Source organism: Acinonyx jubatus, chromosome F2 (genome assembly GCF_027475565.1).
Source record: "Acinonyx jubatus isolate Ajub_Pintada_27869175 chromosome F2, VMU_Ajub_asm_v1.0, whole genome shotgun sequence".
Taxonomy (NCBI): Eukaryota; Metazoa; Chordata; class Mammalia; order Carnivora; family Felidae; genus Acinonyx; species Acinonyx jubatus.
In genome coordinates, this window is record NC_069394.1 from 33,905,097 (window position 1) to 33,926,851 (window position 21,755).

Genomic DNA, 21,755 nt, shown 5'->3' on the forward strand with positions numbered 1-21,755 from the left:
TTTACTCCAATTTGAAATCGTGGTGGTTTTCAACCCTGGCTGCCCACTAAAATTATCTGGGTCACTTTTTAAAAATACCACCTGGGTCCAACCCTAGATCAAATGAATCAATCTCTGGGGTTAGGACCCTGGTCATGGGTATATCTTGAAAACTCCCTAATGACGAATGTACAACAAAGATTGAGAATTACACCACGAGCATTGCAAAATAGAAAATGGGAGAACTTGGGAAGTGGAAGGTGAGAAGAACACTTCTTTTAATTATTTTACTTATTTTGAGTACATAATTGTGGGTGTCCAAATTAGACAATTTCCGGTACTTCCTTTACAGTAGAGCCACATTGTGGACCCTGCACTGTTTTCTACCAGTAAACATAGCATGCTGGGTGCCTATGACTGTGTTCCCCTGCACCCCCACTGCCTGGCACCTGCCTAGAGGTAGTGCCTGCATATGAAACACAATGCAGATGAACTGGTATCTTTGAGACAGCTGACTTCTTACAGGAGTGAACCAGAAGTGAGGGATCTTACTGTTACTGTGTTTCATTTTTCATTCCTTTACTACAACTACACCTGTTTTTCCTATTAAAGGGAATCCTCAGGAAGTACCTTAAAATCATCTTCTACCTCGATGCATATGTCTTTTCAAAATAAAAATGTGTCAGACTGTATATCATATAGGTAAAATATATAGAGAATTTTAAATGGGCTAGTTTTCAAAGTAATAGACTCAATTTAATGTAAGATTGCTCTGCTCAGAACTATAGAAAGTAAAATAACCTTCAAAAGATCTCTATCTTTTGATCTTACTACAGTCTGGATCTTAGAGGCATTTTGTTTGTTCTGGTTTACTATTTTACTTAAAATATTTATCACAAGGGTGCCTGGGTGGCTCAGTTGGTTAAGCTTCTGACTTCAGCTCAGGTCATGACCCCATGGCTTGTGAGGATCAGGTAATGATCTCAAGGCTCATGAGTTCGAGTCCTGCATCAGGCTCTGTGCTGACAGCTAGGATCCTGGAACCTGCTTCAGATTCTGTGTCTCCCTCTCTCTATGCCCCTCCCCGCTTGCTCTCTGTCTGTCTCTCCTCAAAAATAAATAATAAATGTTAAAAATTTTTGAGGGGGGGGCATGGGTGGCTCAGTCGGTTAAGGCATCCCACTCTTGATTTCAGCTCAGGTCCTGATCTCATGGTCTGTGAGTTTGAGCCCCACATGGGGCTCTGCCCTGGCAGTGTGGAGCCTGCTTGGGATTCTCTCTTTCTCACCTTCTCTCTCTGCCCCTGCCCTGCTCTCTCTCTCTTTCTAAAAATAAATGAACTTTAAAAAAATTTTTTTAAGTTTATCACATCTCACTGTGTCCTATCTGGCATAGGTTTTACTTGGATGTGTCCCTCAAATATATGAATTTGAGGTGAGGTTGAAACTCCATTGTTCTTCTTAACTTTAGAAGTAACTGGGCATCTTCATCATTGAATTCTCAAGGTCCTATTGATAGGCTACACACTGATTCCAAAATGCAAGTCCTTTCTTCAATTCTTATAGGGATGCGAGTTTGTAAAGCCTGTAAGTCTGTGGACTTTCATTTTTACATGTAAGAGCTACTTGTAATCTACGAAATAAGGCATAGAGGCATATCTAAACTAAAGTCATAAACTAATCACACCACTAGAATTTACTGAGCACTCAGTACTCCAGTAAGATATCTGGCTGCCTCAGATGTTTGGAGTCATTGCTGCTTTTCTTCTGCACAGGAATATACTTAGATGGTTGGCATTTCTATAGTTTCTCCTAACAGATCTTCCTACTTGCATCTTTGCGGCTCTAGAGTCTTTTCCCAACACAGCACGAAGAGCAAGCCTCCTAAAACAATCAGATCGTATCATTCTCCTGGTCAAAACTTTGTGGTGACTCTCCATTTTCACTAAGTCAAAGTGAAACTCTTTAATTGGCCTGCGAGTCCCACGTGATCTATCTGACCTCATCCACTCCTTTCTTTCAGGCTTTCCTCTAGCTGTTCCTCTGCCTAGAACACTCTTCACTGAGATAGTCACTTGCTGACTCCCTCTGCTCCTTCAAATTTTGCTCAGTTATCCATCCTATTTAATACTCCAGCCTGCCCCACCTGCTCCCAGGTCACTTCTTTACTGTACCCTATTTTTTTCTTTTTTCAATAGCACTGTCAGCTCTCTGACTACGTTTACTCCACATTCACTAATATCTTGACTTATTATTTTTATCATTAGTCACCAACTTCTATCTACTAGGACATGCACAGAGAAGAATTTTTACTCCTGTAGCCCAAACACCTAGAGCAGTACTTAGCACATAGTAGGTGTTCCAACAAACACTCGTTGAGTGAATTTCTGGACAACATCGTTGGTTTAAGCAGGCAGGAGAAATGGAAAAGCATTCTCAAAACACGGAAACACGGGTGCAGAGAAGTAAAATCTAAACTTTGTCGAGGTATATAGGTTCCTTTGGGGTTCATCTCCTGCCTTTTCCCCAATCTAGTCTACCAACACATTCCCCTCTTCAGCCAAGACAACCTTCTTGCACTCCGCTGAATGTGTAGTCTCTCATTTCTGTGACTTTCTACTCCCTCTCCCATAACCTTCCTCTCAGTTGGTTTCTTCTTTGTCTTCACCATATGCTCATCCCTCCCTTTCTCCTCTTTCCAACTTTTTACCCCAGGCTCTCTTAGCACCATACAGACCTTGCTCACAGATAGCGCTTGTCACATGGCACGGTAGGCATTTATTTCCTTGCCTGTAGCCTCAACTAAATCAGGAATTCTGTAAGAGCAAGGAATATGCCTTTCACTCCAATTTCCCCACAGACTACTAGACTGTCATGTAGTGCAGGGACTCAATAAATATGTGCTCCACAATTAATGAGTGGTCACAAAGTCATGAGAAAAATCACTGTTATTGGAGTACGAGGGGAGAGAGGCAGGGAATTAGAGCAAGAGATAAAGCCGGAGAAATAAGTTGTGGGAAGATGATGCTACAACCTTATATGTTGTGAAGAAGTTGAACTTGTTCTATAGTCATTAGCCAGGCAGTGAAGTTTTCGTTTAAGCACAGAACTGACATGATCAGCTTTAATTATCAGGAGAATATCCTGTCTTCAGTTCCTCATCCATATCCAAAACAGCCACTAATAGAATTATAGAAAGGACACAGATGTGGAGTAGACACTGTAGCTTGGAAACACAGTAGAATTTTTACTCCCTGTCTTCAGAATTCATTTTTCTAGCTATTTTGCTCAGTAGATTATAACATCATGATAATGAGGCCAAGGTCATGGTTTAAATCCCTGGGTGAGTCAGTCAGTGCAGTGGCCACAGCTGACTGTTAATGTTGCCAGTTGTCAAATGACAACATGGTATTTCTTGACCAGGAACTGTGTGGAAGAATATGACTGGTTCACCAAAAGTTAATCAGCATTATTGGAAAAGCTACACAAAGTGCTTAGCTATGGTTATGGGACCATACAGTCATTTTAAATTAAAATAACAGTATTCTATTAGTGATAACAAAAGAGCACAGCATCAGAGAAAGAATACACTGTTTGTTCCTAGAAACGAAGCTAGAGATTAGTACAGTTTAATTATTGGGATTTGAGGCCAAGAAGTAATGAAAAATTTAGTGGATGTTAGTGTAGATAAGCTTTATTAATTACTTTTTGTGTATTTAGCCATGTAGGAGGTTATTTCTTAATTATTATGTCATAAAACCCATAGAGCCATTTATATTAAAAGGATCTGGGAAAATCATATTCTAATCATCTTTCATTTATAGTATTATAAAGTTATTTCTATTTTTGTTCCCTGCTAGCAGTCAGTGAGCACATCTCTAAAGTGAAACAGGACAATGTTAGAGGTTAGGACATAGAAGCACAACTGATGTTACTATTTCCTTAAATTATATCTTCACCTTAGTTACAACTCTGACCACTTATGGAAGTAAAAAAAAAAAAGCCTGAATTTGAGCATCTTCTAGGTCCACCTATCAATTTGCAGGAAGCACTGAGAACAAAGAAACATATTAAACTACACCAGGGGATTACAATATATGGAACGACAGTTCAGGTGTTTCAGCAAATATACTACAAGGAAAAATAAAGGGCTGGAGGGAGGATCTATACTTGAAACCTGAAAGACATCTTCCGAGTACAGGGATCCATGGACCTCGTTTGGACCTTGATTTTTTAAAACGACTGGAAAAAACTTTTGAGAGAACTGGAAATTTGGATAGTAACAAGGTATTTCATAATAAGAGGTAATTTTTTTAAGTTAACGGTATTGTGATGATGTTAAAAAATAAAGAATCCTTAGTGATACATACTAAAATACCTATGGATGAAATTACTGTATGTGCTACCTGAGATTTGGTTCAAAATAATATGGATGGGGGTATGAACGGAGCAAAACTGGCCGTGAAAGACAGTGAAAACCTCTTCATAATAAAAGTTTTTAGTAAGAGAATAAGAGTCTCTAACTTCCACTCTGACTGCCCTGCATTAAACTACAAAATCAACAAACTCAGTTAACCTTTTATCAAGCATTTGTTATTTGATACATACTATGTTAGCTGCTTTCACATTTTTTTGCCACCTTCTCATACAACCCTCTGAAGAATTTATCATTCCATTTTACAGGTTAGAACACAACCTGAGAGATTAAGTGATTTGACCAAAGGAAGAGACTGAATTTCAAGGCAAATTTTCAAACCAGGGTCTCCTGGCTCCCTGTCCAGGATTCACGCCACTATACACAACTGCTTAATATGGTTATATGCATATTTTCTGTTTCCCTGACTAAAATATGAGTACACTTTTACTGCAATGTCTGACATATAATAAGCATCATAAAATAGTTACATTTAACCCAAACTGATCCTAAACTGCCATACTTAAAATGCAAGAAACAATTACAACAAAAACTAATGTTTACTTAAGGTGACCATATGTTCCAGTTTCCCTGACACTAACCCAGCTTGCCCAGGACAGCCCTTGTTTAATCTGCTGATCAGGTGTGGGGCATCTGGGTGGCTCAGTTGGTTAAGCATCCAACTTCAGCTCAGGTTATGATCTCGTGGTTCATGGGTTCGAGCCCTGTGTTGGGCTCAGTGGTGACACCTCAGAGCCTGGAGCCTGCTTCGCATTTGTGTCCTCCTTTCTCTTTGCCCCTCCCCACTCATGCTCTGTCGAAAATGAATACACATTAAAAAAAATTTTTTTTAATCTGCTGATCAGGTGTAATTATTAATTGCAACTCTTTTCACTCTCAAAAGTACCTGTTTGCACATCAGATTTTATGGTCGTGCTCTATTTGGTGCAATATGTATTAGGCTCAGATGGACAATATGAAATGGGTATAGAAAAATCTATAAAATTCACACAGTGTGTTCCAAGAATAAAGATTTATGTCAGAACCGTCCTCTACCATACTACATGCTAAACATTTAATAAATCTGATTGAAATAGAGTTAATGAATTCTCCATTAGAAAAGAGTAAATCCCTCTGATTAGATTATATTCTCCCTTAGGACAAGATTGTGGCCCCATCTGGAATCCAGAAATAACTAATAGGAATACTGAGAAAACTGAGCCCATCTTCTAATAAAGATTCATGGCAAAAATGGATTAAACGGCCTAGGATTTGTAAGACAAGCATAATAATGGATATAGAAGACATCAACATAGGCTAAAATACAGTGCAAGAAGATAAAACCATAACAATCTTCCCAACTGGAAGAAAAGATAATAGTTGTTTATTTGAAAACATGTAGGAAGTGATTGCAGAAGTCTTGGCCAAAATCTAATCACTTGGGAATAGCCTGCAATCTAAGATATCCAACAAAATTGTGGCTTTCGGAGACAAAGGGTGGGTTTATCTTCTGCAACATGAACTGGCTGCTCTATACTTCAGATGTCTCCCTCTGCCTATGAGGATTGCTTTAGCCTTATCTAGATGGTGTCTGATCCAAATGCTTTCGTCCATGTCCTTTACTCTGCCAGACACTGTGAAATTCAAGAAACTGCATCCTAGATCTGATGAAAGGAGAGGCAAAGCTTACTATCAGCTGTGTACTGATGGTACAGCATCCCTAATTGCTTCGCTATCTTTCTGATTAGCGTCATATAACACGGAACTGAAAGGGAGATAAAACAGAGTCCTGTCATTTCCCACAAGGGAAAGGTGAAGAAAAGATTAGTAGAAGAGATCAAGAATAATCCAAGTTTATTAGAGTCTTTACCTTAGTCAATGATAATTTGGTTCACCCAAATACCAGAGAGAGAATAATAAATTTGTCATAATCATTGGCTGGATATTTTATGGGGTGCCTCATGTATACAGAGAGAAAATGTCACCGTGCCAATAATTTGGAGAAGTTACTCAACTTTTGGGGGTTTTGGTTTTCCTCTTATAAAATTCCTCTAATGGGTGATCAGTAAGATTCTTTCTACCTTTCAAATGTAATGATTCTATAAAATACTACCATTACCTAACACTTCTGAAATATATCACCCAAACAGCAAGGATGTATCAGGAACTACTGAGAACAACATAACTGGAGAAGAAATAACGTCTACCTCAAAACCCTCATGGTCTAGTATGAGACATAAATACCTATAACCCACTGAGGTACATGCTAAAAGGTATGTACTCTGTGGGAGTACAAAGAGGATACACTTAACTTTTATGAGAAACCATAGAAAGAAAATTTTCAAATGGGTTTTGAAAGAAAGGTTATTTAGGCAGAAAAACAAAGAGGAATACCCAGCCAATTACCAGCTGAATACCAGAAAATATCCAGCGAATAATTATGACAAATTTATTATTCTCTCTCTGGTATTTGGGTGAACCAAATTATCATGGACTAAGGAATTGCGAATTATTTTGTATGACTTGGAAGTGTGGGTTTTAAGAGGTTGGGAAGGGGCAGCTGCTGAAATGAGGCTGGAAACAGAACCTGTAGGATATGGTAAGGAGTTTGGACTTCAAACTGCAGCAGTGCTCAAACTTGAATGTACATAAAAATCACCTTTGGGGGCGCCTGGGTGGCTCAGTCGGTTAAGCGTCCGACTTCAGCTCAGGTCAAGATCTCGCGGTCCGCGAGTTCGAGCCCCGCGTCGGGCTCTGGGCTGATGGCTCAGAGCCTGGAGCCTGCTTGCGATTCTGTGTCTCCCTCTCTCTCTGCCCCTCCCCCGTTCATGCTCTGTCTCTCTCTGTCTCAAAAATAAATAAACGTTAAAAAAAAATTTTTTTTTTTAAAAATCACCTTTGTAGGTTTCCTTAAAATGCTCATCCTGACTCAGTTAGTTTCAGGTAGAGCCTGAGATTGTGCACTTCTAGAGAGCTCCAAGTAATGCTTCTGTACTGCTGATCCATGTACGACATTTTGAGGGTGAAGTGTATCCTAAAGTAGGAAAGTGATATGGTGAGATTGTTTTTAGGAAAAGTTACTCTGTGAACAGGTAGGAAGTGAAATGGAGAGAAGCAGAGTGGTGGTAAAGAGAAAAATTAGGAAGCTATTGAAATAATAAAGGTCACATAGAACCTGAACAATGGTAATGGAGATGGAAAGGAGGGGATGTCTTTCAGATATTTTTAAGATGTAGGATGAAGAGGACTTGGTGACCAATGAGCTGGGACAGGTGAGGGAAAGAGAGGGGTCCACACAAGAATCCAGTAGTCTCACTCAATTTGATTTAAATGTATAATATCTCATTAAATCAGTGCTGAACTACATCCCCAAAATAAGAAATGACAACAAAAGCACACTTGTTTGGCTACAGCCATCTTTTGCCACTGTTCTATTTAACCCTGTAACAGTCTCAGGTTTATCTAGAGCTGTGTTGCCCAACATGGTAGCCCCTAGATCTAGCCACGTGTGGCTATTTAAATTTACATTTATATCAATTTATTGTTATATTCATTAAAGTTAAATAACATTAGAAATTCAGGTTTTCAGTCACAGTAGTCACATTTTAAGTGCTCAATAGCTGTATGCGACTGGTGGCTACATTTTGCGTAGTACTAATATAGAACATTTCCACCTTTGAAGAACTTTCTACTGCACAGCACGATAAAGCATCAGTTAGTTATCTGTATTGCAGGGAACCAATATAAAAGACATCTCACTGTCTTTATTTTTTTATTTTTTTAAATACACATTTTGTAAGATAATTTAATATATATGTATTTTTTACCCAACAGTCAAGGAATTAAGAAATGAGAACATTTGAAAACCACACTGAAGGTAAGGAAATCTTGGCAGGCTCAACAACATCATTTTCCTTTGAGAAACAGCACCAGGGACTGGAAATCCCAGAAGACGTCTCAAGATCATAACACCCTTGAGAAAATGAGCTCGTTTGTAAGTAAGTCCGTGAGAACGGTAACAGACACATTCCCCATATGTAAGCAATGGATAAATAAGGCTCCATTTTAAAACCTTGTGCAATTGCCATGAGTAGTTTCGTCAAGAAAGAAAAACTGAGTACAGAAGTTTAAAGACAGAGTCTATTTCAGGACTTTGCCCCATAACAACAGACAGCTTACCAAGAGAGAGAGAATGCTTTACCTCTTAGGATGCTTTCAGTTACGTATAAAGGAAAGTTCAAAACAAACTGACAAACAATAAGGACATTTTTTGGCTCACTTAACTAGAAAATTCAGAGGTAGATAAGGTTTCAGAATTGGGTAAACCAGCAATCTAGTTATGTTTTAACAGGGACTCCATTTCATTCTGAATATGTACTCCACTATCCATGGTGTTGACTTCATTTTAACAATGATTCCTTTCACTGACATGTTATGGCTAATAAAAACAGGGCCTTTCCATATCTGAGTTAGTCTGCTCCCATATCCATTCAAGTTTTAACTGTGTACTGATTGGAGCACTTCTCATTCATCCCTGTGGCCAGGGCAGGCCATGCTCTGATGACTTAGGTCTGACTACCTGAACCCATCGCTGCAGCAAGAGAATTGAATTACCTGATAGACTTGGCCCACCCAAACCACATGGTTAACACATAATGGGGGAAGAGTGAAATAGGTATGAGAGAAGTAATTTACTATGTAAGCAGAAAAAGAATGTTGATTGTTCTTTAGTTTTCATTTATATGAACTCAGTTTTTAGGTCTTTACATTTCAAGTGATTTTTTATATAGGAAAATGCACTGAAATTGAGCAAATGATGTTATTTCAGATTCAAAGATGAAAATCACATTAGAGAGAACATACGCAAGAAAATGGTGCCTTGAAGGTAGTGAATTTTACTTTCTTAGTGCAGCCACAAAAAGTAGGAGAAGTAGACTCAAAAAGAATTGATGTTATAATTGGATTGGAATATATACAGATTTTACCCTAAAACTATAGATGAGAATTTTTGATAAAATGGAAGCCGTACCAAAAGTGAAAAAGAAGGACTTCGGCCACCTCACTGTTAAACTATATACACACAGGAATTACTTACCTTATAAATAGGGTTTCTAATATACAAATGTGTAATGAGTTGATGACCATGATAAAGTACAGCCATAAGCATGTTATTGCTTATCATCTCTCTACCACTGATTGTAGGATTTTTCTCCAAATCCAGAAGAATTACAAAAGTTTTTTTCAAAGTAGCGGAAAGTTTATTCCCCAAAAGTTTTTTCAAACAACTGAAATGATCCCAGATGAATGCAGGAGATTTAAAAAGATAATAATAATGCCCTCACTTTGCTTGACTCTAACTTTATGTTTAATGAGAAAATTATGGTTTCAACTACTATCTCAATGAAACTAATAACTAAAATTGTATCTCCAGGGGTGCCTGGCTGGCTTAATTGGTAGAGCATACAACTCTTGATCTCCAGGTGGTAAGTTCGAGCATCACGTTGGGTGTAGAGATTACTTTTTAAAAACAAGTAAAGGAGCACTTGGGTGGCTCAGTCAGTTGAGCATCAAAACTTTGGTTCAGGTCATGATCTCGCTGCTTGTGGGTTCGAGCCCCGCATCAGGCTCTGTGCTGACAGATCAGAGCCTGAGGCCTGCTTCACATTCTGTGTCACCCTTTCTCTGCCCCTCCCCCACTTGGGCTTGCACTCTCTCTCTCTCTCAAAAATAAACATTAAAAAAATAATAATAAATAAATAAATAGAATTGTATCTCCAGTTTCAGACCTTCACACTCAGCTGTCTGCATAGCATTTATACTTGAGGGTTCCACTACCACCTCAAACTTAAATATATCTAAAAACAGAATTTATCCACCAACCCCTTCCTTAACAAAAAATAAAGTATCTTTTCTGACCTCCATTTTTCTGTCACTGGAACCATCATTTCCCCCCAAATCTTCTGGAGCAGAAATGTCAAAAATATCTGTGGTTATTCCTTATGTTTTTCTTACACCTAATCAGACCCTACACACTATCAATTATTTCTTTTTTTTTTTTTAATGAAATTCAGTGTCAAATTGGTTTCCATACAACACCCAGTGCTCTTATTATTTCTTTTTAATATCTCAGGAGATCCCTTAAATTCTTCTCACTGCCACCACTCTGACTTAAGTTATCATCACATCTCACTCAAATAATTACAGCATCCTAGGAATGTTGTAGAAGAAAAATCACTGGGCTTGGAGTCTCTATACCACTAATTAGTCGTGTCATCATAGGTGTCACAATCTTTGAGTCCTAAATTCCTCTATAAAATGAGTAGAACTGGACAAGATAATCACTGTGCGCTCTTCAGTTCTCAAACTTTGTGCCAGAACTATTTTCCCTTGCTTCAGTCCATTCTACTCTTTGCTCCAAATCATTCCACACACTGCTACCAGAAAACCTTTTATTTTATTTTATTTTATTTTTTATTTTTTAAGTAGGCTTCATGCCCAGAATGGAACCCAATATGGGGCTTACACTCATGCCCCTGAGCTCAAGACCCTCAGATTAAGGCCTGAGCTGAAATCAAGAGTCAGACATTTAATCAACTGAGCCACCCAGGTGTCCCCAGATGAACATTTTGAAAAAATCACTTTTATTATGACATGTAGCAGGCACACTAAAGCAATAGTTAAGAGTATCAGCACTAAGGTCAGAATGAAAGTATTCTAATCCTAGCTCTGCCAATTACCACGTTACTAAGCATTTTCCTCATCTGTCAAACAAGAAAAGAGAGAGCACCTCATTAAAGATTTCAATAATTAACTGAGGTGGGGCCCCTGGGTGGCTCAGTCGGTTGAGCGTCCAACTTTGGCTCAGGTCATGATCTCACGGTTGACAAGTTCGGGCCCCGAGTCAAGCTCTGTGCTAACAGCTCAGAGCCTAGAGCCTGCTTTGGATCTGTGTCCTCCTCTCTCTCTGCCCCTCCCCGCTCACGCTCTGTGTCTCAAAAATAAACATTAAAAAAAATAATAATAATTAAAAACAAATAAGTAAGTGAGGTAATACATGTATAATACCTGGCACATTCTAAGTGCTCAATAAATGTTTGTTATTCTGACATTTCCCAATCAAACACATTAACTGACCCTGCCTACAAAACAAGTCCAAAAGCTGTAGCTTGAGTGTTAAATTTTTCTACATCTGCCTCCAAACCACTTTTTTTTTTAACACTTGCCCTTACGATGACATTCTGTAGACCCTCCACCCCAAACATATTAGTCTGTTCTCTGTCTTCAAGGGGTTCCTGACTTATTTGCATCTCTTTAATATTACTTAGGCTCAGAACACCCGAGTCTCTTTACTTATCTGCAATGTAGTCCTCTAAATCAGAAGGCTTTCAGCTACATGAAACAAAAGACCAACTCAGACTAGCCTAACTAATGAGGAAATATATTGGTCTAGTGGTAAAACAGGTTTCAGATTGGCTGGATCAAGTGGCTCTACCTCTATTTCTTTGGCAGTTCTGGCAGTGCCTTCCTCCATATATTCCCTTGGTCCTCAAGCTGACTTACAACTGGGGGGAAAAAATGGCTTTAGTGGTTCCAGTCTTTACATCTATGTACCTTATTTACATCTTGTACTCAAGCTGACTTACAACTGGGGGGAAAAATGGCTTTAGTGGTTCCAGTCTTTACATCTATGTACCTTATTGTTGGAGGAAGAGAGAGAGTCTTCCAGGGATTCCAAACGAGATTCCTGAAATTCACCTTGATTGGGTCATATACTCCTCTTCCCATCCCCTACTCACAGCCCCAACTGAACAATAATGTGACCAGTGGAAATGGAATGTGCTGATGATTGGATTAAATCAACCACAACTCTTAAGGCTTGAGGTTGGATAAGCTTCCTTCAAAGTACGTGAGCTTAAAGCAGAGGATATTGTCTAAGTTAAAGTCTGGTTGCTGTTTATAATGGGAAAGCAGGTAATGAATATTGATTACGGAACCAAGAATGTCCATTCCACTATCCCTGAAGTTCAATTAAAGACCATCTCTTTGATAATATCAGTTTCTATAAATACTGCCTGACTTGCCCTATAATGTATCTGTTATGCATATATGTCTTGCCTCCTTAAGTTGATTATAAATTCCTTGAAGTTGAGGAGATTATATTCCTATTCAGCACTGAGCTGCACACAGAGAGTACTCAATGAAGGATAAAACAGTTTTATGGTGGATTCTGTGATCTATACTCGGAAAATGGAACTAGGTGGTTAAAAGAAGTGGGGTGGGTGGAAAAGAGTATCACAGCTCTCAGCACTGCCCTTGGGGGAGAGAAATAAATTAAGCAATGGATCTCTGGGTCAAAAACAAAAACGAAAACAAAACAAAAAAACCCACTTAGACCGATTTCACTCCCTAAAACAGGAGCCCACAGAATGTCTGCTTTCCGAGTGAGTTTGAGGCCAACATGATTTTACAATAGCTGTGTTTGATGATTATATTTATGCCTCCACAAGTGGCTTTCTTAGCCCTGGCAATCTCAATTTAGTTTCTTATTTCCTTTGGATCTTCCCAAGTGTTCTCCCTCAAGTGGCATCTGGGAAAACATATTCATTTATTTCAGAACTGCTCTTTTGACCTCGTTATTACTTCCCTAACTATTAGAACCCAAGACGCACTTGCAAACAGGTCTTGTTGACAGTTTTCATCCTCTGCAAATGGACGTGATAACAGACCCACTACTTTGAATAAAAATATTTTGCTATTTCGATACTAAATATTTTATTAATGGAAACGACACATTATGTATTTTACGGAAATGTTATGACTTGAAATTTCGGTAGCTAATATGTCTCTAATAATAAAGACTTCTTAGTGCAACTGTTGCTCATAGATTTGCAGCTGGCTGGCATTTTAATTTTTAATTCACATTTTTAATTCAAACATGACTGATAGGAAATACTAAGAAAAGTTCTTCTTGAATCATTGCACTTCAAAAGAAGAAGGCAAATCCAGCTGTCTAATTATGATGCACTCTTTTATTTATACATTGAGATCGTTAGCATTCACTCAGCGTTTTTTCTCTCCATTAAATGTACTCCTAATAATGGCAAATGAAGTGAAGACTCTGTAAAGTTCAACTCACCACAGCAACATAGTAAAGTATAGAGGGGAGGGTTTTTAAAGAATAAACTCATTTCTACAAACAGATTTCATAAATAATAAGTATGCAAATGACTACAGGTTCTCATTCTCAAGCCTTAAACAATGCATTCCTAGGTAACGGTTCTAATAACTGTTCTGTCTTCCCCCACTGGCCTGTGAACCCCTCAAGGCTTTGTGAAATGCCTTGTTCTCACAATTATTCACCTACCCTCTAGCATAGTGCCTATTATTCCACTGATAGGCAACGTTTGACTCTAAAATCTTGACACTTGAAAGAAAACCATGTAAGCAAAGCAATATGGTTTTCTTCATATAAAATGAGGAAATCTGGGAGGCACCTGGGTGGCTCAGTTGGTTAAGCATCAGACTCTCGATTTCGGCTCAGGTCATGAATTCATGGTTCATGAGTTCGAGCCCCACCTCAGTCTCTGCACTGACAGTGCGGAGCCTGCTTGAGATTCTCTCTCTCTGTCCCTCCCCTACTTGCACTCTCTTTCTCTCTAAGTAAATAAATAAATAAATAAATCACATGACAAAATTTTTTCCTTTTGGTTTTAGCTTTTATTGTTTACATAAATACTGGAAAATATTTTAATATATCTGGTTAGGTGAACTGATGAAACATTACTTCACACTTACAAATTCTAGCTCACCTTCATTTTAGTTTTAATTTATCTTTCAACTTAATTTTCCTTTTTTTTTTTTTTTTTTTCAGAAAAAAAGGAAAATGACTAAACTCTTTTCTAACAGAGTGTAGGAGGTCATAATTTTTTCTTCCAGGATTGCCGACACTTTTTCCTTCTTTATTCCCTCTGTGTTTCTATGAACTGCATGAGAAGACCTCGGTTTGTCTTAGACATTTAAATCAGGCTCCTAAATCTTGGTCCAAGAATGAGTCAGCATGGGGGCATCTGGGTGGCTCAGTTGGTTAAGCACCGGACTTCAGCTCAGGTCATGACCTCACAATTCCTGAGTTTAAGCCCTGTGTCAGGCTCTATGCTGACAGCCCGGGGCCTGGAGCCTGCTTCAGATTCTGTGTCTCCCTCTCTCTCTCTGCTCCTCCCCCCATCGTGCTCTGTTTCTCTCTCTCAAAAATAAATTTAAAAAACACTAAAAAAAAAAAAAAAAAAAAAAAGAATGAGTCAGTATGTCAGGAAAACAGCTCTTTTGTGATGGTAAATGAGATGCCCTATCACTCAGAGGCAGGAAGATGAAAGGGAAGAAAACCATGCTTGCAAAGTATATCTAATCTTTTAAGGTTGCTGTATGGTTATAATTATTTCATAATCAAAATTTACATCTTTTACGCCTTTTTTTTTTTTGCTAGGTTCTTTAAATTTTTAATCTTACTATTTAGTGAGGTTTGCAAAAGTGACCACCTATTTCTTCTGTCCTAAGGAGAAGCAAGGAAGAATGTATTGTTCACATTTAGACCAGAGTTTGGTACCCAGCATAATTCAAAGTAGGACAGCACAAATCTTCCCAAGGGAAGATGAAAATGGAGGTGAAAAAATTAAGGTCATTTGCTTGGCTTCTCCTTCTAGAGATTTTCCTTCCACTATTTTCACTGAATGAACTTCAGAAGATTTTGTGTTTTAGCATTGCAGGTCACATAGCATATGATATTTTTACAAAGTTTATAAGATCATTCTTGTTAAAAAAATTTTTTTTGAACTCCACTAAACCAGTTTTATTTCTTGACTGACTTTATTACACAGGTAAATTGATCTAATTTTCTGCCATTTACATTTTGTTTTTACTGAAAATTTTAACAAAATTAACAAAAAAATTAGCATTCCACTTAAATAGTGTCAACCATGTCATATTTTATTATAGCTACTGCCTTCTGAATTGCCCTTGGTTGCTATTATTTCTGCCATACCTAATTCTCCTGTGTCAAATTTTGCAGACCTAAATTTCATCAAAGATTTTCTATCACTTTTGGGTCAATAACAAATTTTGTGTGCTATTTTAGCCTCTGTCAGTTTTCAGTCTGATATTTCTACTAGTAATAGGCATCATAGGCTGGACAAAAGTCATATTTATTTACAAGTGTGCACAGGTTTGTCAGCATGAATAAAGCATCCAGGTTTATTGTCTATCACTTCTTTCTTGCTACCTTTATCCCTATTCCAAATACCTGAAAAGGACAGTGCTTCTTCCGATGTCTCACCAAAAACATCAGAAAATACAGATCACATAATATTTTAATACTGTGATTCTACACCACAAAAGAATGAGGAACGTGTGAAGGCAGGGCTTTTACTCTATCTCTAGTGCTTAGCACAGCCCCTAGTAAATTAGAGGCTTCAAAAAGACCTCAAAATTCACATGCATAGACAAAGTAGTTACCTTAAGATGCCAGGCAAATGGGGTGCTACCAAAAACAACAGAAGATTGCCCCCACAGAGCATTCTTGGATACACTTGGAAACTTGGATAAAGTTCGCTCTCCTCTCCCCATAAAATATGGCTGTGTGTGGAAAGAAATGACGGATCCTTAAAACCCTGACCTTGTAAGTTTATGGCAGTGGTTTTGGCTTCGGCCTCTTTCTCTGCCATGCTCAGTGACAGCACATTTCTTGTACCAAATGAACAGCTAACGAGGGATGCGCCTGCATGCTGTCAGCGGTGGGCTGAGGTAATTTTTTTTATTATTATTATTTTAGAGAGAGAGAGAGACTTAATGAGAGAGGGGCAGATGGAGAGAGAGTGAGAGAAGGACGGAGAATCTTAGGCAGGCTCCATGCTCAACACGGAGCCCAATGCAGGGCTCAATCCCAGAAAATCAACAGTCAGATGGCTCAACCAACTGAACCACCCAACTGCCCCTACAAAGTCTCTAAGATCATTCATTCTTAAGTATGTCAACTCACAGTTTTTCTAAGAGAAGGAGGTAGCAAAAATAGGAAAATCTCAGCAAAAACAAAACTGAAGATGTGGGGACATCTTTAACTATTACCATCATCATCAGTTTAATTATAGATCCTCACAGTACCTGATGGTTACCTTGTAGTCCACATGCTGTGTTGGGCTGGTGCAAAGGTGACTCCCTAATGGCTTCAAGTATTTAGATAATAGGGAGCATGAGATTTAATGAAGTTGAAATAATACTAAGAAATAAGAAAAAAAGAGGATATAAAGATTAAGTTAGAGGAAAGCTTACCAGGAAATAGCACTGAGTTGAAGGGGAATTGCGGAAGAAATGGTTGGGGAAAACATCTTAATGTATATAGAATGTTCCTGAATTTGAAGGGAAGAGATGAGATGCAAGATGTATATAAAGAGTCGAGAATCCTGAGAAACTTAACAGAAACCCATGGGGGAGGGGAAGGAAAAAAAAAAAAGAGGTTAGAGTGGGAGAGAGCCAAAGCATAAGAGACTCTTAAAAACTGAGAACAAACTGAGGGTTGATGGGGGGTGGGAGGGAGGGGAGGGTGGGTGATGGGTATTGAGGAGGGCACCTTTTGGGATGAGCACTGGGCGTTGTATGGAAACCAATTTGACAACAAATTTCATATATTGAAAAAAAAAAGAGTCGAGAAACTTGGTTCTCATTAGTTTCCATCACCCATTAACAGTGTTGCCTAGAGCATTTTTACCAGTTCTAGGCTTGTAGGCTAGAGAAAATGAGAGCTACTTGTGACTCTCCCATAGGGCATCCCCTATGTCTATACCATTACTAAATCCTTCCATTTTCATCATTGTCTCTACTTTCACCTTTTGTCTTCTCCACTGCCATTGTCCCAGTACAGTTCACCCTACTTGAGTCTATCTCATTTATGGCTATCAGATTAACATGTGTAATAATTATTTTCATCACATCACTACTCATCCTCTCAGGAATCTACATTGCTTAGAGTAGTAAGGCCAAGCTTCTCATTGTGAGGAAAATTTTCTCATTTCTGAGAAATGAGAGCCCTCCACAACCCAACTTCACCCTACTTGTATAAAATTTTATTTCCTAACACATACTCTTATTTCAGACAGGGACATCTATCTGAGCACTTCCCCACAATGCCAGACACATTCTTGCTTCAGTGCCTGTTCAAGTGCCAGTATATTGCTGAAATGACCTTCCTGCTTCCCTCTCCTCTAAATTGTCTCATTTCCAAAGTTCAGTTCAAGTCCTACTGCCAGATCGAGGCCTTTTCTAGTTACTCTAGCTCCTACAACATGGATGTCCCCTATTTCTGAAATCATTCTGTCCTTAGATGTAGGGCAGAGAAGAACTATTTTTTTTTAATGCTTTACTAAGAAAATTTTAAGCTACTTGAGGACATGGACCATGTTTTTAACTCCTTTTTCCCTCAAATAGTGTATAAAATAAGCTGAGCCTTCATTTATTCTTAGTGGTTTGACTCACAGAAAAAGTGAAATTTAAATGTGAAGATAATGATTTAGGAAAAATCTTTAGGAATTTGTGCAAATTTAGAAAATTACATAGTATTTATGTGGTATAAGTTTTTGCAATTTATATTAAACAGCTTTTTAAAAATAAACTATGCTCATAGCAAAAGGAAAAAAACACTTTATTTTTTTCAAAAGTTTTCCTCTTTTTTTCAGCAGCTAACCAGGTTGAGATTTATCAGTACTAAAAACAAAATGTAACAAGTTAGGCTTAAAGTTTGCAGACTTATCTTTAGCAACACCAGAAGAGGAGCCATGTTGTTATTTTGGAGTATTTACACTAAAAAGAACACATTAGTTATACCTCCGTGGTGTTAACAGTTAATGAAGGTGGGAATTAAGAAGTGTTCATGCTCACTTTGGCAGAATATATACTAAAAACAAAAGTGTTCGCATTCGTGTTGGAGTGTACATAATAATCAGTTGTACAGTCAAACAAAAAAATTTAGCACCATGAAAAAAATATATATGTAAATATAAAATTATATTCATAATCTCTAAAAATATGAAAAAATAAAAGGCCAGCCACTCTATCCCTAGGTCCACTCTATGGAGGTTACCATTATTAACAGTTTCTTCCAACATCATGCATAAATTTGCTGTATATATACAGCATGTAATTAAGGCAAATGAGATAATACAATACTGTTCTGCCAATCTGCATTTTTATTTTAAAATATATCTAGGAACCCTTTCCATATGAGTATTGCAGATTTACATCTTATGTTTTGCATAGTTTTCCATTTATATCAGAGCATCATAGTTTATTTAACCAAGCCCCAATTGATAGTCAATGAAGCTATTTCCAGTGTTCTTGCTATTACAAACAATGCTGCAATGAACATCTTTTTTACACATTCTTGTGTATTCATGCAAGCATATCCTAGAAGAGAAATGTCTAGGTCAAATGGTAGATGCACGTTACATTTTTTAGTGATTGCCAAATTCTGTCCTCTAACAAAGGTTGCCCAAACTCCCACTCCCACCAACTATTCAAGAGTGTTTCTTGTTTCCCTATGCCCTTACCAGTACTGGGTATTACCACTATTTTAAATCTTTGCCATTCTAATAGATGAAAAGTAATATCTTCTTACCGTTTTAATGTTAATTTCTTTAATTATGAATAACAAATGTTTTTTGGCCATTTATGGAGAGTGAATGAAAAAAAATGTCTGTTCCTCTCCTTTTTTGTCTTTCTGGCACCAGTTTATAACAATTCTTTGCATATGATGGAAACGTCTTTTGTCTGTCACATATGTTGAGAATATATTTTCTAGTTCGCTTTTTTGCTTTTAAGTATTTTTATGTTATATTTTTCTCATATAAAAGTTTCAATGTTTCATGTTGTCAACGTTATCATCATTCTTTTGTTCTATAAAGTATGCACTTGTACCATAAGAAAGGTCTTCTGATCTCCAAAAGTATTTTTGAAAGTTTATTCATTTTCCCATTGGCATTTTCATGGTTTCATTTCTTTTTTTCAACTAAATATTTTATCTCTCTGAATTGGGTAGGGGGACACTGTAAGAAATGTAGTACAAAAAAAAAAGAAAGAAAGAAAGAAATGGAGTACAGATACAGATTTTTTCTAAACAGCCAGTTGCCCCAAAATGATTAATTGAATAATCCATCTTTTTCTGATGTACTTAAGACACCCACATGCATGCACGCACATATATAAACAAACTTTGTTACTAGCTATATTACTATTGTCATGCACAAGGTAAGGTCTGACTAACAGATTTGGCAGGAAAATAAACAACAAGCTGTTTTTTAGACTCAGACAGTTTACTACCTACACTCACAGCAAAAAGAAGAGAATCCAAAGGTACGAGCTCCCTGGGGCCATGGGGCATGGCAATACCAAAACATAAGAGGCCTGACCACCACCACACAAATAATGGGACACCCTGTTGCTGAGAAGCCAATGTCATGTTGCAGCTAAGTAGTTTTATAAGCTGCAGCTGTGCCCTAAGCAGGGAATGAGGCAAGTCCGAAAGCCTCATACCTCATCAGAACCTAGGAGGTGATGAGAAACAGCTCATGACATCCTACCTTATAGATATAGGGGCAAATGGGAACGACCATGTAGCCACAATTTATAAGCCTCCCATGCTCCCATGTTCTGGAAAAAAAATCAAGCATTCTGCCAAATCAGCTGCGGTTCAGTCTTGCTTGCTTAACATGACCTATGTGGATACATGCAAGGTCATCAAGGGCCAGCATGAAGCCGTTCTCTACAACTGTTGAAATATATTCTTGCTGCTCTCATGTGAAACCTGAAGCCTCAATATATAGGATTAATGAACCCATAATAGTCAGCTCGAATATTTCTGAGAGAAATTTATATCATGTGGTTGAGTAAGAGTATTATCTGGCCCACACAGAGGGAAGGAGTAAAAACCTAATGAATTATACTTGAAAAGTCAAATATTTCATCCAAAACTTTTTTAAAGAAAGATTGTAAATATAAATGTTAAAACCAAATGTATAAAAGAGAAAGAGAAGTGTCTAAATGGCTTATGTTTTTCTAAAGACCAAATTGATTTATAATTTATATGAAGCGATTTTTTTCATTAATAACATACCAATACATTATTATCAGTGAAGCTGAGAGTTTAATGAAAAGATTTCAAATGACTACACTAATTGTTATTGGTATATTTCTTTCTTAGACAATATCTTCTCAGAGTAACTAATCCATTTTAAAATAATTTTTTCATTAAAATGTTATTATATCCAAAACATTAGCACATTCTATATAACCATATTCATTGGAAATATAAATGTGTTGATTCCTTAGGAATCTTAAATATACTGAACTTTTTATGCTATATTTGCATACAAAAATTTCCGGCAATATGTTTCTAAACCATTATATTTATCAAAGGTCACATTAAAAATAAGCATTGGGGTGCCTGGCTGGCTCAGTTGGTAAAGTGTGTGACTCTTGATCTTGGGGCTGTGAGTTTGAGCCCCATGTTGAATGTAGAAATTATTTAAAAATAAATCTCTTTTAAAAATCTTAAAAATAAGCATTTATCCTACGAATAAATTTAACCAAGGAGGTGAAAGACATGTACTCTGAAAACTATCAAACACTGATGAAAGAAATTGAAGATAACACAAATGGAAAGATATTACATGCTTATGGATTGGGAAAACCAATATTGTTAAAATGTCCATACTACACAAAGCAACCTACAGATTTAAAGCAATCCCTAGCAAAATACCAACAGAATTTTTCAGAAACCTAGAACAAACAATCCTAAAATTTGTATGGAACCACAAAAGACACCAAATAGTCAAAGCAATCTTGAGAAAGAAGAACAAAGGTGGTGGTATTGGAAGATTTCAAGATATACTACAAAGTTGTAGTAATCAAAACATTATGGTACTGGCATAAAAACAGACACATAGATCAATAGAACACAACAGAGAGCCCAGAAATCAACCCACATTTATATGGTCAATTAATCTATGGCAAAAGGAGGCAAGAATATGCAGTAAGGAAGACAGTTTCTTCAACAAATGGTGTGGGGAAAATTGGACATACAAAAGCATGAAACTGGACCACTTTTTTACACCATACACAAAAATAAACTTAAAATAAATTAAAGACCAAAATGTGAAATCTAAAACCACAAAACTCCTAGAAGAAAACATAGGAAGTAATTTCTTTGACATTGGCCATAGGAACATTTTTTCTAGATATGTCTAATGAGGCAAGGGAAAGAGAAGCAAAAAACTACTATTGGTACTACATCAAAATAAAAAGCTTCTGCACAGCAAAGGAAA